We start from the raw sequence: 12,858 nt of genomic DNA, 5'->3' as shown, positions 1-12,858 counted from the left end.
AGGTTTCTTGCTTCATCTTGAACACATGTAAACTCTTAACATCCACATCATGAAAAATTATCTGCGTATGTGTTTGTTATCAAGGATATTGCTACAAAGAGAAATTATGATTGATTACTTGTTGCTTCCTTTTTGTCTTACAGCAAGATACGTGCCCAACTAGTAGCTTTCTGCTCCTTCTTGTGGGACTGTTTCTTTGCAGGGGGGCTAATTAGGCATGTGTTAGCAGAACCGTGGCATTTTTTATTTTAATAACACTAGCCTCGATGTTTTGAAATCTCAATTCAGTTTTCTGGTCGAAAGGAAATTCTTTATTATGTTTCACGATCTAGTATGAGTATTGACATACCCATTAAAGGTCAAGAGAAGATGCTGCTGAGCAGCTCTGATTAACCGTGTGATAATATGCATGAAGTTTTGAGAATTACATAAATATTGAAGTAATTGATTGCTGTAAGCCTATACCCAACCACAGGACGGGTTGTTTTGCGTTATTTTCTTGAGGAAATGGGATGGCATGCATTTAACAGATGAAATGAATTTTCCTCTTAATGCAGATGAAATACTGGTAAACAGTGAGAGAAAGACTAAAGGAGGCAAAAATATTTCAAAAACAAGTAGGATACAGGGCAGAATACAAATGCAACTGTTCACTCTTGATACAGAAGAAACAATAAGTACAATCACATAGATGCTGAAAATTTTTGGAGCAAGGTGACCATCAAACACAAGAACTGTTTTCTCCTATGTTTGGTCAACTTGAAAAAGATAGACCGCAGCACTAGCTGGTGTAAAAAGGCAAAATAACATATTCTGGCATTGCTAGAGAAATCTGGACAAGCTATTTAATATCTTTGAAATTGTTCAAAATGTTTATGTGCTTTGTTCTTATTGTTATAAGACTGGCTTTTATGTCAGCTGCAGCAAAAGCTTATGGTTTCGAGAATATTAGTGATACTGTCATCGTTTAGTTTTAAGAATCCACTGAAGGGTTAGTAAAACAAGTAATAGTATCGTGTTTTTTTTAGTGTATTCTCATAATGCAGCTGAGAATTGACATAATTGTAGTGAGTGAAGTTTTACACTTTTATGTTGTATGGTTTTGTATATCTATAGCCAAGTATATTTTCCTTCATGTGCAAGAAAGATGTGTGATTATGGACAATATTGGATTTTGAAGGCAAGGAGAGATCGATGCGCTATCCTTTCACTATTAAACATGCCAAATACAAAGTTCAAAATGAGATTACTAGAAAGGAAGACATTTATTGTTGCAAACAATTCAAGATTTTAAATGACGTCAACTGCATAATTGCATTAGAATTTGAAAACTTTATACCTGCTAGCTCTCAAACTAGCGTAACAGAAAACAGTTAACTGAAATACATTTTCATCCTTTATTTGTGTGCTGTGTATCTGGTAACATTTCTTCATGTACAGATTTCTTCATTGGTTGATTGATGATGAATGTTAACTCCTACCTTGCACATGAATGTAATTACTTTGTCTCCATGAAGGTGTTTTGACTAGAGGTCAGGCCCTGCTAAAATTAGCTATCATTCTCAAGCAAAATCAGATCTATAATTAAGGGTCTAAAGATGAGTATTTCAGAAATTAGTGTCGCCCCACGTATTTTGGATGGATTCTACCAATCTTGTCCAAAGACCTAGCAAAACATTAGCAGAGGAGAAAAACATTACTTAAAATTAGAAAATGAAAAAAAAGTAAACCAAAACATACTACTTAGCAAATGATCTTTTAAAATGTTTGAATACTTGTTTAATTCTTTCCTTTTTTTTTTTTTTTTTTTTTTTTTAAATAATGCCGTAGAACTAGAAAAAATACAGTGAAAACTTGCTGTAAGATAAAAATAAATTAATTTTGAAAGTCTCTTACTGGCACTGCACTCACCACAGACATGCAAGAAAAGAAAGACTTGGGGAAAACACTGCAACAAACTGTTCCTGTGAGCTGTAGTTTGTAGAGGTGCTCTTGCCTCAGAATGTCCATAAAATAAAGCATGAGGTAATATGCCAAAATTCCTGATAATCTATGATGATGCATCTTTGTACTGTTTATACATTTAAAGCTATTACTTCTTTCAGATTCTTCGAATAAATAAAAACAGAGCTTTCAGAAGAGTAAATATGCTCCATTTGACCAGCATATAAACCCACTCCTTTCTTCTCACTTCTTTAGCAGAACTGGGGGGCAACCAAAGATGGCTATGTGGATTGATAAAATAATATAGAGCTTTTTTTAACCCGTAAATCATTACTTTGAATCTATCTCAGGCTGAACTTAACACTTGACACTTGTGCTGTAACTTATGCAAAGTGAGTGAATACTGGCTGACACTCTGCAGGCAGGTATGTGTAATGCCAACGTACGGTGCCAGAGGAGGGCAATGATCAAAGGAGAGATTATTTGGCTCCTAGGCTTGGACCAATTTGTTAAAAATTGGTCCTGTTCTAGTTCTGTAGTCCCTGTTAATGTGAGCAAGCTTAGGTTCTCATCCTGGAATAACTGCAGGATAGTTGCAATAATAGTTGCAGTTGCTATCTGTTGCTTAGGATACTGTTCTAGGCAAAGATTGTGGTTCAGTATTAGTTTGGGGTATTTCGTTGCAGCACTTTGCTTTGAAGGGATTGCTGTTTGAAATAACTTGAGAGAGCTGCATGATCCTGTAAAATAGCTGCCTGCCTAATTAGCAGATTTTGAAATTTCATCGATGGATCCAACCACCAAGTAGATGAAGTAGATCAAATTGGGGGCTGATGTCTGCAGCTGATACATTGTACTGTGTTAGTTTTCTGATATGGTTGATTAAGTGTCTGATTATCCAAGCACATCCAGATCCACTTGGAGCTTGACTCTGGTTCATGCTACAAGAGTGTACTGAGTCACTGAGCAGTGCTTCCAATAATACTGAGGCTCATCTTAAAGGAAACCTTGATTTTTCCAAGATAAGCCATCTTGGTTTAGTCTGAGTTAAAATGTCATTTGATTGTGCTTAACCTGTATCCAGTGATTTTGATCACAGTGGCATTGCAGTTTCACTGTGGCATTTCCCAGCTGCTGCTTACCATCCTGTCAGGCCTAGGGAAAACTTGGAATTTTTTAGGATACTGCTTTGGCTAACCTCTCTAGAAACATCCCCATTGGTTGCTGAGTGATGGCAATGATACGAATTAGAACAACTCTTTCATCTCATTAGATCCCACATTTCTGCAGCCTGGTACTGTATTATGTTTAGGAGCATGCTGTATCCAATCTCCATTTATTGGGTAAGTGAAAGGGAGAAGGTACTGTGACTTATAGACAGGCAAGGAAAATGGATAAGTTCTGGTAGAAGAATTTCAAGAAAAGTGTATGTGTATTCATTTGGCACTACAATTATATCATATTCTAAGTTTTTCCATGCAGCAGTTCTATTTGCTTTTATAACTTTGCTATTTAAACACATTGTAGCAATGCAAAACTGCATATTGTAAAGATCCTAAGCATAATTCATTAATGCAATAGAGTAACATCTTTAGGATGCTAAAAATTGTTCATGGGCCAACAAGACTTAGAGATACAGAGAGGTTCCCCTTTCCATGGGGGATACTTATGTCTAGTTTTCAAACACAGATTAGAGGAAACAACTTAAATTGATGTCTTATTCATGTTCTTACCACTTTTGTAGTTGTTTTAAATAACCTCTTTATTAAAAGGACACATCATGACATGCATATCTAACAAAGGAGCTGCAGTCATCTAAGGGAAGGGTAGTACCATATATCCCCAAACAAACATAAATTGCGAAGTAGTAAATCAAATAGACTAGGCCGCGGAGTTAATGGCTAAAACTGAAGTGGCATTTTGACTTTATTCTTAAGGAAGGCTGGGATTGTAATCCAGTCATGAGTCTTGTCTGTTAAAACCCAGAAGACTGCCAGATGTCCTTTGGTACACGTCTGTCTCTGCACACTGTAGAACAGCTCAGCAAAACCCTTGGCTGCAGCTGTTTAGAAGGAAAATTTGCTGCCAATTTTTCCATGAATTGGACATGATTTTTCTAAGGATTCACTTTCATAGAAGGAAGCACTAAGAATACTTTTCATGTTTTAAGATCGACAAAATGAATGTTCTCAGTGCTAGAGTTTTATTGTACTGATGTTGTTTCTGCTCACATGATCTGCCTTCTTGAGTTTCGTACTAAACCCTGTATCTTACTTAAACACATAGGCTAAGGAGCATGAGTGACTATTCCTTTGTAGCTTCTGATGTGTGGGTAGATGGGGTCATTGTAATCGCTGAAAATGTGAAAAAGAAATATCATTATATGCTCATGGGCCTATGGGAATGCATATGTATTTCTGCTCCTCTACTTTAGGAGCAAGTTTATGGCCAAATTTACCTAGGTCCAACTAATGTTAGAGGAAATAACCTAGACATGAAAATTAAACTTTCCTTTCTTAAACGCTGTAGTGAAGGACCTAGTTCACAGCCTACTTGTGTGCAAAGATGGAAAAGCTTTATTTCAGTCCTTTTTTTGAGTTATTGGTGAATAAGGGGGGAAAAAAAAAAGCATTATCCAGCTGGCATGCACGTTTCCCACTCGGTTATTTCAGATATGGCAGGAACCCACACAGTCTTTGGGTTTGTTTTCTTCTCAAAGCAATCCCCATCTCTGGAATGAGGCCAAGAAAAGAAGTTCTAGTACAGAGAATAGCTTAAAAAGGAGGGAAGTTGAAGCATGGAAAGTGAAGCTAGATTCAAGTCCCAGTATCACTACAACTATGGGTTTAACTGTTACAAAGCTGTTACATACTGTTATCAAAATTTTAGGTATTCAAGTGATCTTAGTTGTACTGGGAGATAAAAGAGGAACTTCTGTTCAGGGCTGTGGCTGAAAACGTGCGTAATCCTTTCAAATTCAGTATTTCAGAGATTTTGAGTCAGACATAGACTAGATACCCACTTCTTGTAGTCAGAATAAGTTTGACAAAATTTTGTAATTAGAATTCTGTTAAAGAGCTGGACTTTTGCAGACTTTTTCAAAAGTGTTCCAAGATAAAAATTGTTAAACCCAAAGCACTTAAAATAATATGCATGTTTTCATGCATACGGCCTTTGTGTGTGTGTGTGTGTGTGTGCGCGTGCCAATACAGGTAAGTGGATTATGGGTGTATTTGTACCTTTTGTGCAGGTAACCTGCAGGCAACTTGCAGATTATGTGCATTAATTTCTTAAAGTAAAAATTAATCCACATACGGTCTGTCTAAACCTCTTGAAATAAACAGAAGAAATTGTTTTTTATAACTCCTTTGGAAGGTCTATAAATTGTCTATAACTTGAACCAAATGTAACTTCGGAGTAAAAGACGCAAGCTCACTACTTGTTCTATCTGCTTTATTCTGAAGTGCAGTGAGGACTGAACCATTTTGCATTGCTGTGTTACTAGAAAATGCTAGTTGCTGCTGTAGGTGATGCTGGTTTTGTTCAAGATTTATGGATAAAGGGTTATCATTGAGAATGGTCCATTTACCCTGTGTGTGCCTGAGACAGAAAGTCTCAGTCCTCTGAAGCTTTGGTAAATGCGTGGCGGAATCTTCCCAGACGGAGATGTTTGCCTGTTTGTAGTTGGCTAATCCACGAGTGGTTCCCTGATAAGGTTAATGCCCAGTTAATTGCTCCTAGCCTTGACATGTAGTTTAATTGCTACTTGGCCAGCATACGTTTGTTGCTTGCTCTGTGTAGAATTCTAGCGGATGTAGCGATGCAAACCATGGACTGGTTGAGTGCAAACAAAATAAATACAGTATTTTATGTTCTTTTAATTCAGGGCCAAGTGGATTTGGATGAAGTGTTTATTTAGTTTGCTGGCTGCTTCAGATGCTGTGGCATATTGATTCCTTTTATTACTAGCAGCCATTTAACCTGACCCCTCTTAGATCCAGTATTTTAAAAGCCATAAATTTTAACTTTAGTTATGAACAAGGACTGAAATGCTGTGAAAGCCTTTTTATTAGCAGAGCTTTGCCTTACTCCATGTACATGTGTCACCCATGGCAACAATATTTAGAGCATCTTAAATGAGAGTGGCTGTTGGGCAGTTTTGTGGTGGTGGGGTTGGCAATAAAGAGATCACATATATATCTCAAGCATGTAGGATTCACTGATCAGTGTAAGCAGGTACACAAGAGAAATGCCTTTATTAGTAGCAAAAGGAGTCCTCTTTCCAGGTTATTTTGTTAAAATATAGCCTTTTATCCCTACACTTAATGTTGACTGACAATGCAAAGCAAACACAAAAGAAGTTGTATATATTTTTTATTTTTTTTTCTAATTGCAAGTCAAATTGGTGCAGTTGGAACTTATTTTTCTCGCCTTGGCTTTTATTTTACATTAATTATCTAACTTGTTGTAGTAGCCTAAATTAATCCCTGATTGATGCTGTAAGCAATCTTTAACCTGTAGTTTATACGAGTGTTTGTAAAAATATGTGCAGGCAAAAACATGATGCAAAAAAAAATGACATGCCATTTTTTAAAGAAAATCTGAATAAAATGGTTGATATAAGAGGATTTCTGTCTGCGTTCACATATAAATAACTCAAAAAAGCACTTTGAATTAGTGAAGAAAAGTTCTGTGAACTCTCTGCATCCTTATAATTTGTTGTTTCTGATTTAAATCAGTCATTTAAAAAAAAAATCAATTTCAGGCTTGATAATGAAGATTAAATAATAATTCAGCAGACTAGTTCAAAATAAACCTCAGGCTTACTGAAACTGATTTAACATAATCATGAATTTAACGTGAGTATTGGCTTCCTTTCTCCTGTTCAGCTACTGATGAGGTTTCCTCCTCTGTCCCACAGGTCAAATTTAACATTCTAGATCTTAGCCTCATACCATTAAAAGTGACTTTGTTTGAATGGTGCAGGGACTCTCACTTCATGTTAAACTTTGGCCTGGGAACAAAAATGTTGTTTTAGCTTATGGAAGTGTAATTCATATCAATTAATCAGAGAAAGTGTCACATTTCCCAATCGTTTAAAGCAGCATTGAAATCTTTGACCTTATCAGAGGGTGGGTGTGGAAATAGGAGTAAAGCAATCACAAGGCACTGGAATTTTTATTACTTCTCAATTCCAGACTGATCAATTTACAAGGTGCCTGAAATCACGGGAGAATCATATTTACTACAAACTGGACTTTTTCCTGTCTGCATTGCTTTTCCTGTACCTGCTTTCCTCTAGCAGGTTATAACAGCTATATCTAAAATCAATTTGATATACATAAATACCCTTGAGGAGAAAGCTGCTATTTTGTAGAAGGTCAGGTAGCTTAATTTATACTCAGACCTGTCGTAAGGGCAAGTACTTGAGTTTGCACCAGCTAGAGAGAAAATACTAGCCCCTCGGAGGAGCAGGATTTCAAATAACCTAGGAAAACTTTTCTCTGAATGTACAGCTGTCCTGTGAAGTGGAAGGTTATGGGAGAGAGGTTAAACTCATCTAGCCACATAAAGAAAACTACTTCTATAGATAACATCAAACACTTTTTTCTGCAGAGACAGACTTTGCTGCTTTTTGTCCAGTGTTCTGCACTAATATAGCAAACGTGCCGTGTCTTCAACTGCATTTGGTCAAACCTCTTTCTTCTGCTCCTAATCGTTAACAATAGTTATAGTTATACTGTCACATACTGTAACTTGCATTTTTGAGATGCTTAATGCTGTACATATTATTCTTTTTGAAATATTAACATGTTCTTTAGCAGCGTTAGTGTTCGTTACTGATAAGACTGTAGAAAACAGCATCGTGAGCACACCTTTCTAAGCTGGCAGTAGTCATGCATTTATTTTTGTCTCTTGCCTAATGACTGCCTTATTCCAACTATTTCTCGTACAGCTGGCTAAAGTTTAGCATACCTTCCAGGCTCCAAATTGTGAACCGCCATTATTCATAGTTGAAATTGAAGTTTGTGCAAATACGAGCTAAATTGCAATCATTATATGTAGTAAAATAGATTGAAATATCTGTAAATCTCAAGGCTGTAGCTTGCTCTTTTAATCAGAGAACTTGTTAAATTCCCCCATGCTTTGATTTCTCTTTCTTAGATATTTCTGTCAGGAGTGAGGCTGTTCAGCGTTCAGTATTCCTGCTTCTAATTTGAAATGCTTGGTTTGAGGTATAAAATGAGCAAAATGATACATGTTGTCTTTAATATATGAGTGCAAGATAGTGATTTTCTCTTGCTTTTTATCAAGCCCTTCATAATCTTTTCTATGCTACTTGTATAGAGTAGCGTTGAAGAAAAGGCTACAGTATTGTCTGAGGTTAGTCTACAAAAATACCCTCTGAAAGCTCTTCATTTGAAAATCACAAACTAAACGATGTAATGACTTTAAAATTCCTTCTTCCTATATCATTTTCTGCATTGAATCGATTGATAATTGAGGAGCATCTGAATATAAAAATGTGAGTGGAAAAAATCCTTTACAGTTGTGCATACTACCATAAATAAATGAAATGACTTTAAACAAAATGGTTCACAAAGTGAACATGAATTAATTTTAGTCGGTATATGATGTTGCAACCCTGTGGGCAAGAACCATGTCTGTCCACCTGTTTTCTGCTGTGTCATACAGAGATTAGTAATAATGTTGAATGTTTTATATCTCATGTTTATTAAAAGAGAAAGTTGTGATTTTCACTTTATACACCAGTTGTTTTAGGGGTGAATTTTCTTTTTGCCATCCCCTGCTCTGCAGGAGTGATTTAAGTTCAGCAATATTTTAATTTGTATTAAAAGAAACCAACCAAACGTATATGATCAGTGAATTGAAATTGTTTTCAACATATTGTGAACATATGTGTATCAAAGTATTTTAAACTTGCCCTGGTTACTTTTGAGAGAAGATAACATAGGGCTGATGGTAAGGGCAAGCAAGATCAGTTAGGGTACGGGTAGGGCTGAGGTTGGCACAGCTAAGTTTGGTATTGGGAACATTACCAAGGATGCATCCCCAAAGCAGGACAGGGCTTAGGCTGTAGCTGCTGCCTGAGACAGATCCTGTGCCGAGCTGTGCCACAAAGCAAGTCAGCCTTGGTGTTTTGTGAACAGACAGTGGTTTGCCAGCGAAAAGCACGCCCGTGCCATCTCCATTGTCCCAGTACCCAGAAGGCAGAAGCCTCATTGAGCCTCACCATTTTCTCTTCCTTAGTTTCACATGTAGCTCCGTCCTGTGCAGCGCAGTAGGAAACAGGAATGTATGTGTTCAGGCCTCCTGTAAACACAGAGCCAGGCTATCACCTCTTACAGCTCGGCGTTTATGTTAGTTTCTCAGTCGCAGCATAATTTTCCCTTCATTTTTCCTTCACATCTGGTTTTTCCTTCACTGTATACAAAATACAAATATCAAATCAGTATAATTTGTATAAAATTGTTCCTCTAAATATTATTGTTTGGGTATATTGCTGTATTTTCAGTTTCAAGAAGAATCATTGTATAAAAAGTGAAATTAATGATAAATGTATATAATGCATAAAGTTTAGGGTGTCTTAGGAATCGCATTTTCTTTCGGGTGATAACAGCTATGGTGCCTCTTCCATTCCCCTCTCTGCATGGGCCTTTGGGGTGGCTTGCCTTGCCCACAATGCAAGCTTGTTTCCCTTTGATTTTCGTGACTGACATCTTGCTTTCACTGTGTTTCTTTCTGCTGGGCTATAAAAGAGAAACCTGGAAGTATCTGAAACTAATAACAGTAATGAAAGAACAGAACATAAAGTACATATTACATAAAGAAAAAAAAATCTTCAGTAGCCATGTTGACATTGAACAGAAAATTGAGGTGTATGTAATACTTCCTTTCAGTGAAAGGACGATTGCTTAAGGATATTATCTTGGAACCAGCAACTTGTTTTCAGCCAGTCGCAGGCAGATGCTGACATCAGCTGTTGTTTTTTGAAATTCAAAAGAGATGCATAAAATATTGCACCATTTATAAATAAATAAATAAAGTGGAGGCTTTTTAGCATGATGCTGTAGAAAGAAGTAAAATGAGGACTGAAGAAATTTAAAATCCATAAAAAGAAACATTTTTAAGCATAATGAACAATTAAAATATTCCTTGCCTAACGATATTTTTGCATTCAAAATCTGAGTAGGTGCTTGATATTTACACACACATTCATGCATGCACCACCTAGAAATGCCTGTTAATAACTTCTAAAAGATGAGAGAGTCTTTTTTTTTTTTTTCTCGTCCTTTGTTTTTGTTTTGATTTTTACCTGTGAGTAAAATCCATATTTTCGGACTTAGAGCTATCTTGAAGGTCTGCATGAAAAGTCACTGCAGGGGGCACTGGGAGGGAAATTTCCCTAGCTGAGAGTCTGTTTGGTATTTATTTGTTATGGAGTCTTGGGCATTCCTCTGTGCAGTATCCAGTAATAGATGCTGCCTCTGAAAGCACGGGGACTGACTGGTTAGCCTGCTTGTGGAAGCTCCTCAGCTCCTGTCTCTTTAGTTGCACACTAAGGTGTGACTGCTACAGCCTTACGATGAAAGGAAAAGGGAATAAAAGATGAACTGGAAAAATATAAAGTTCCCCCTGAAAACCACGGTGAATATGTCCAAGGATGTAAACTCCTTGACTAAATGTTCTCCTTCTTAATAAGATTGCATCGTTCCTACTGTCATCAATAAGAAAAAAAGTAATCATTTTTCATCTGGATTCAGATGTTTTTTTTATGGGTGGATTTGACAGTGAGAAACTTCCAGTGTTGCCATGTGCAACAGTACAAATTTCAGATTAAATGATTACAGCTTTAGAAAAGGGCAACTAAATGCCTGATATTAATTTGTTACTAAAGGATCTCGGTAGGGTTTTGAATAAATGAGGACACCTTTTAAATGGTAGAACACAGGAAGATCAGAGATGAAATTTCACTTTCTTTGTCAGTGAGGAATATTGTCAATCTTTGCCATTTTATTCTATCTTTTAAGGTAACTCAATATTTGATGATAATCTCGGTGTCAGTGAAGTGACCATAAGCCAATTCTTTTGGGGGCATTAGAAGAAAATGCAATTTTCCAAGGCAGTGTTGTTCTGAACTTACTTGGTAACTAAAGAGTGCTCCATTTAATTTTTTCCTCTTTTAATAGCGAACTGAAAATACTACATGAAAGTCGTCATAAGTGTTCTCTTTACCAAAAAATGGGAAGTTATTGCTATTTATTGCTGAAATTAATTCCTTGGGGATGTTTTCATGTTAGGACAAAATGGCAAAATAAAGGCTGCTTATACAGAGAGAAACATACTTTGCCAGTACCTGTCAGTTTCCCAGGCAATTGTCTAAGGCATGTGTTTGACAGAGAACCTGTTCCTTGTGACCCTGGCTGGATTAGGCAGTATGTGACCTGGTGCCTAAAATCTGTGTCACAGTGAGCAGGCAGCAAAGGCTGGACAGACAGCTTCAGTGCTGGTACATGTCACACGTGAGTGTCACTCCAACACCTCGGATGCTGGCTTGGATTTTCTTAGGATGGCTTTCATACGTTAAGAGTAGCCTTCCAGTCTGAGCACTTGGTTTGGCTCTGTATAAAACACGATCTAACCAGCATTCAACCCAGGACTTTTTTCTTCATTTTTTCCCCAAGCAATGCAGTGTAAGGCCCTAATTTAACGTATACAGCTTGTACTGGGACATGTATATAAACAACTTGCGTGCTGGCTTTTAGCACAGCAGTTTCAGGTAGCTGGATGGTTGCAGCAGCCTGGAAGTGAGCATTGGCTGCCAAACCTCCCCAGGCCACGGGCACTGGCAGATCCCTGAGCCCTGCCGTCTGTCTGTGGCCTGTCACAGTGACGGCACTGTCTGCTTGCAGAGGTGAGGCTGTGCCCCTCACTTCCTCAGATGTGCTGCAGCCTCCTGTGGCTGTGCCCCTGTAGATACCAGTCCTCACAGGCTCTGTGGGTGAGGCACTGGGCACCAGCCTCAGCTCAGGCCTGCGGCCCAACCTGGCTGAGGCTCCCCAGGCCGCTGCAGCCTGCCATGCTCAGCCTGCTTCACTGCTCTGCCCTGTCTGCTGCACAACGCCGCCCCTCAAGGCTGTTTTCTGCCTCAGAACAAGAAAGCATTTTCTCTGCTAATCAGAATGGCTTTCAGTTGGCCACCTTTTACAGCGATTGTGCTTCCCTGGTCTGTTTTCACTTGTTCTCAGGCTGAGATAGGCACCACAGTGCCTTGTGCTGATGCACGCATTTTTAGTGATACTAAGCGTCTCTATGTTGTATGCAAGTCATTGCTCTAGCTCCATTTAGCACTTACTAATTTGGCAATAACGGTAGTCTCCAGAATGGCAATTAGTGAACAGAAGAAAGTTGCTCTGTGTGACCTAGCAACCAGGCTTCCCTTAAACTTGTTTTCTCTTTTCTTTCCCCCTTCTTTTTTCAGCTCCATATCAGTCTGCAGGGAACGGAAGTGTAAATTGCTTTACATAGACACTACTGATGATTCTCTATTTGGTGCCAGTTCTCAGCTTTTTTCCTTTTAAGAATTTGCTCATCACAGTGTTTTAGTTCAGAAATATCTGCGCTCTAGGATTGCTAAAATCACAGCATAGTTTTAACGTATCTGTCTGTCATGTGCTTCTTGAATCTCTTTGGGAGTGACAGTATTTGGACATCTATGTGAAGGTCTTCTCTTCTTATATTGTCCTGTTGCTTATGTTAGTATGACTTTCAAAAGTTGAAAACAAAAGCATTTTGTGCTCTCAAAGACAAGGTATTTTGCAAGGCAAAGTCTCTTTTTAGGTGTTTGTCACATTTACTGCTCTGCCATATAAAAACGAAGTAGGTGCTACA

General features: G+C 37.8%; 1 protein-coding gene across 3 annotated transcripts in view; it reads left to right on the top strand.

The window, feature by feature from the left end:
• PARD3B (par-3 family cell polarity regulator beta) overlaps positions 1 to 12,858 on the top strand; it is a 397,551-nt gene that overhangs the window by 244,361 nt on the left and 140,332 nt on the right. The window lies entirely within an intron of this gene.

This window comes from Aythya ferina, assembly GCF_964211825.1.
Source record: "Aythya ferina genome assembly, chromosome: 6".
In the NCBI taxonomy this organism is placed as follows: domain Eukaryota; kingdom Metazoa; phylum Chordata; class Aves; order Anseriformes; family Anatidae; genus Aythya; species Aythya ferina.
This window is presented reverse-complemented; position numbering and strand designations above follow the sequence as displayed.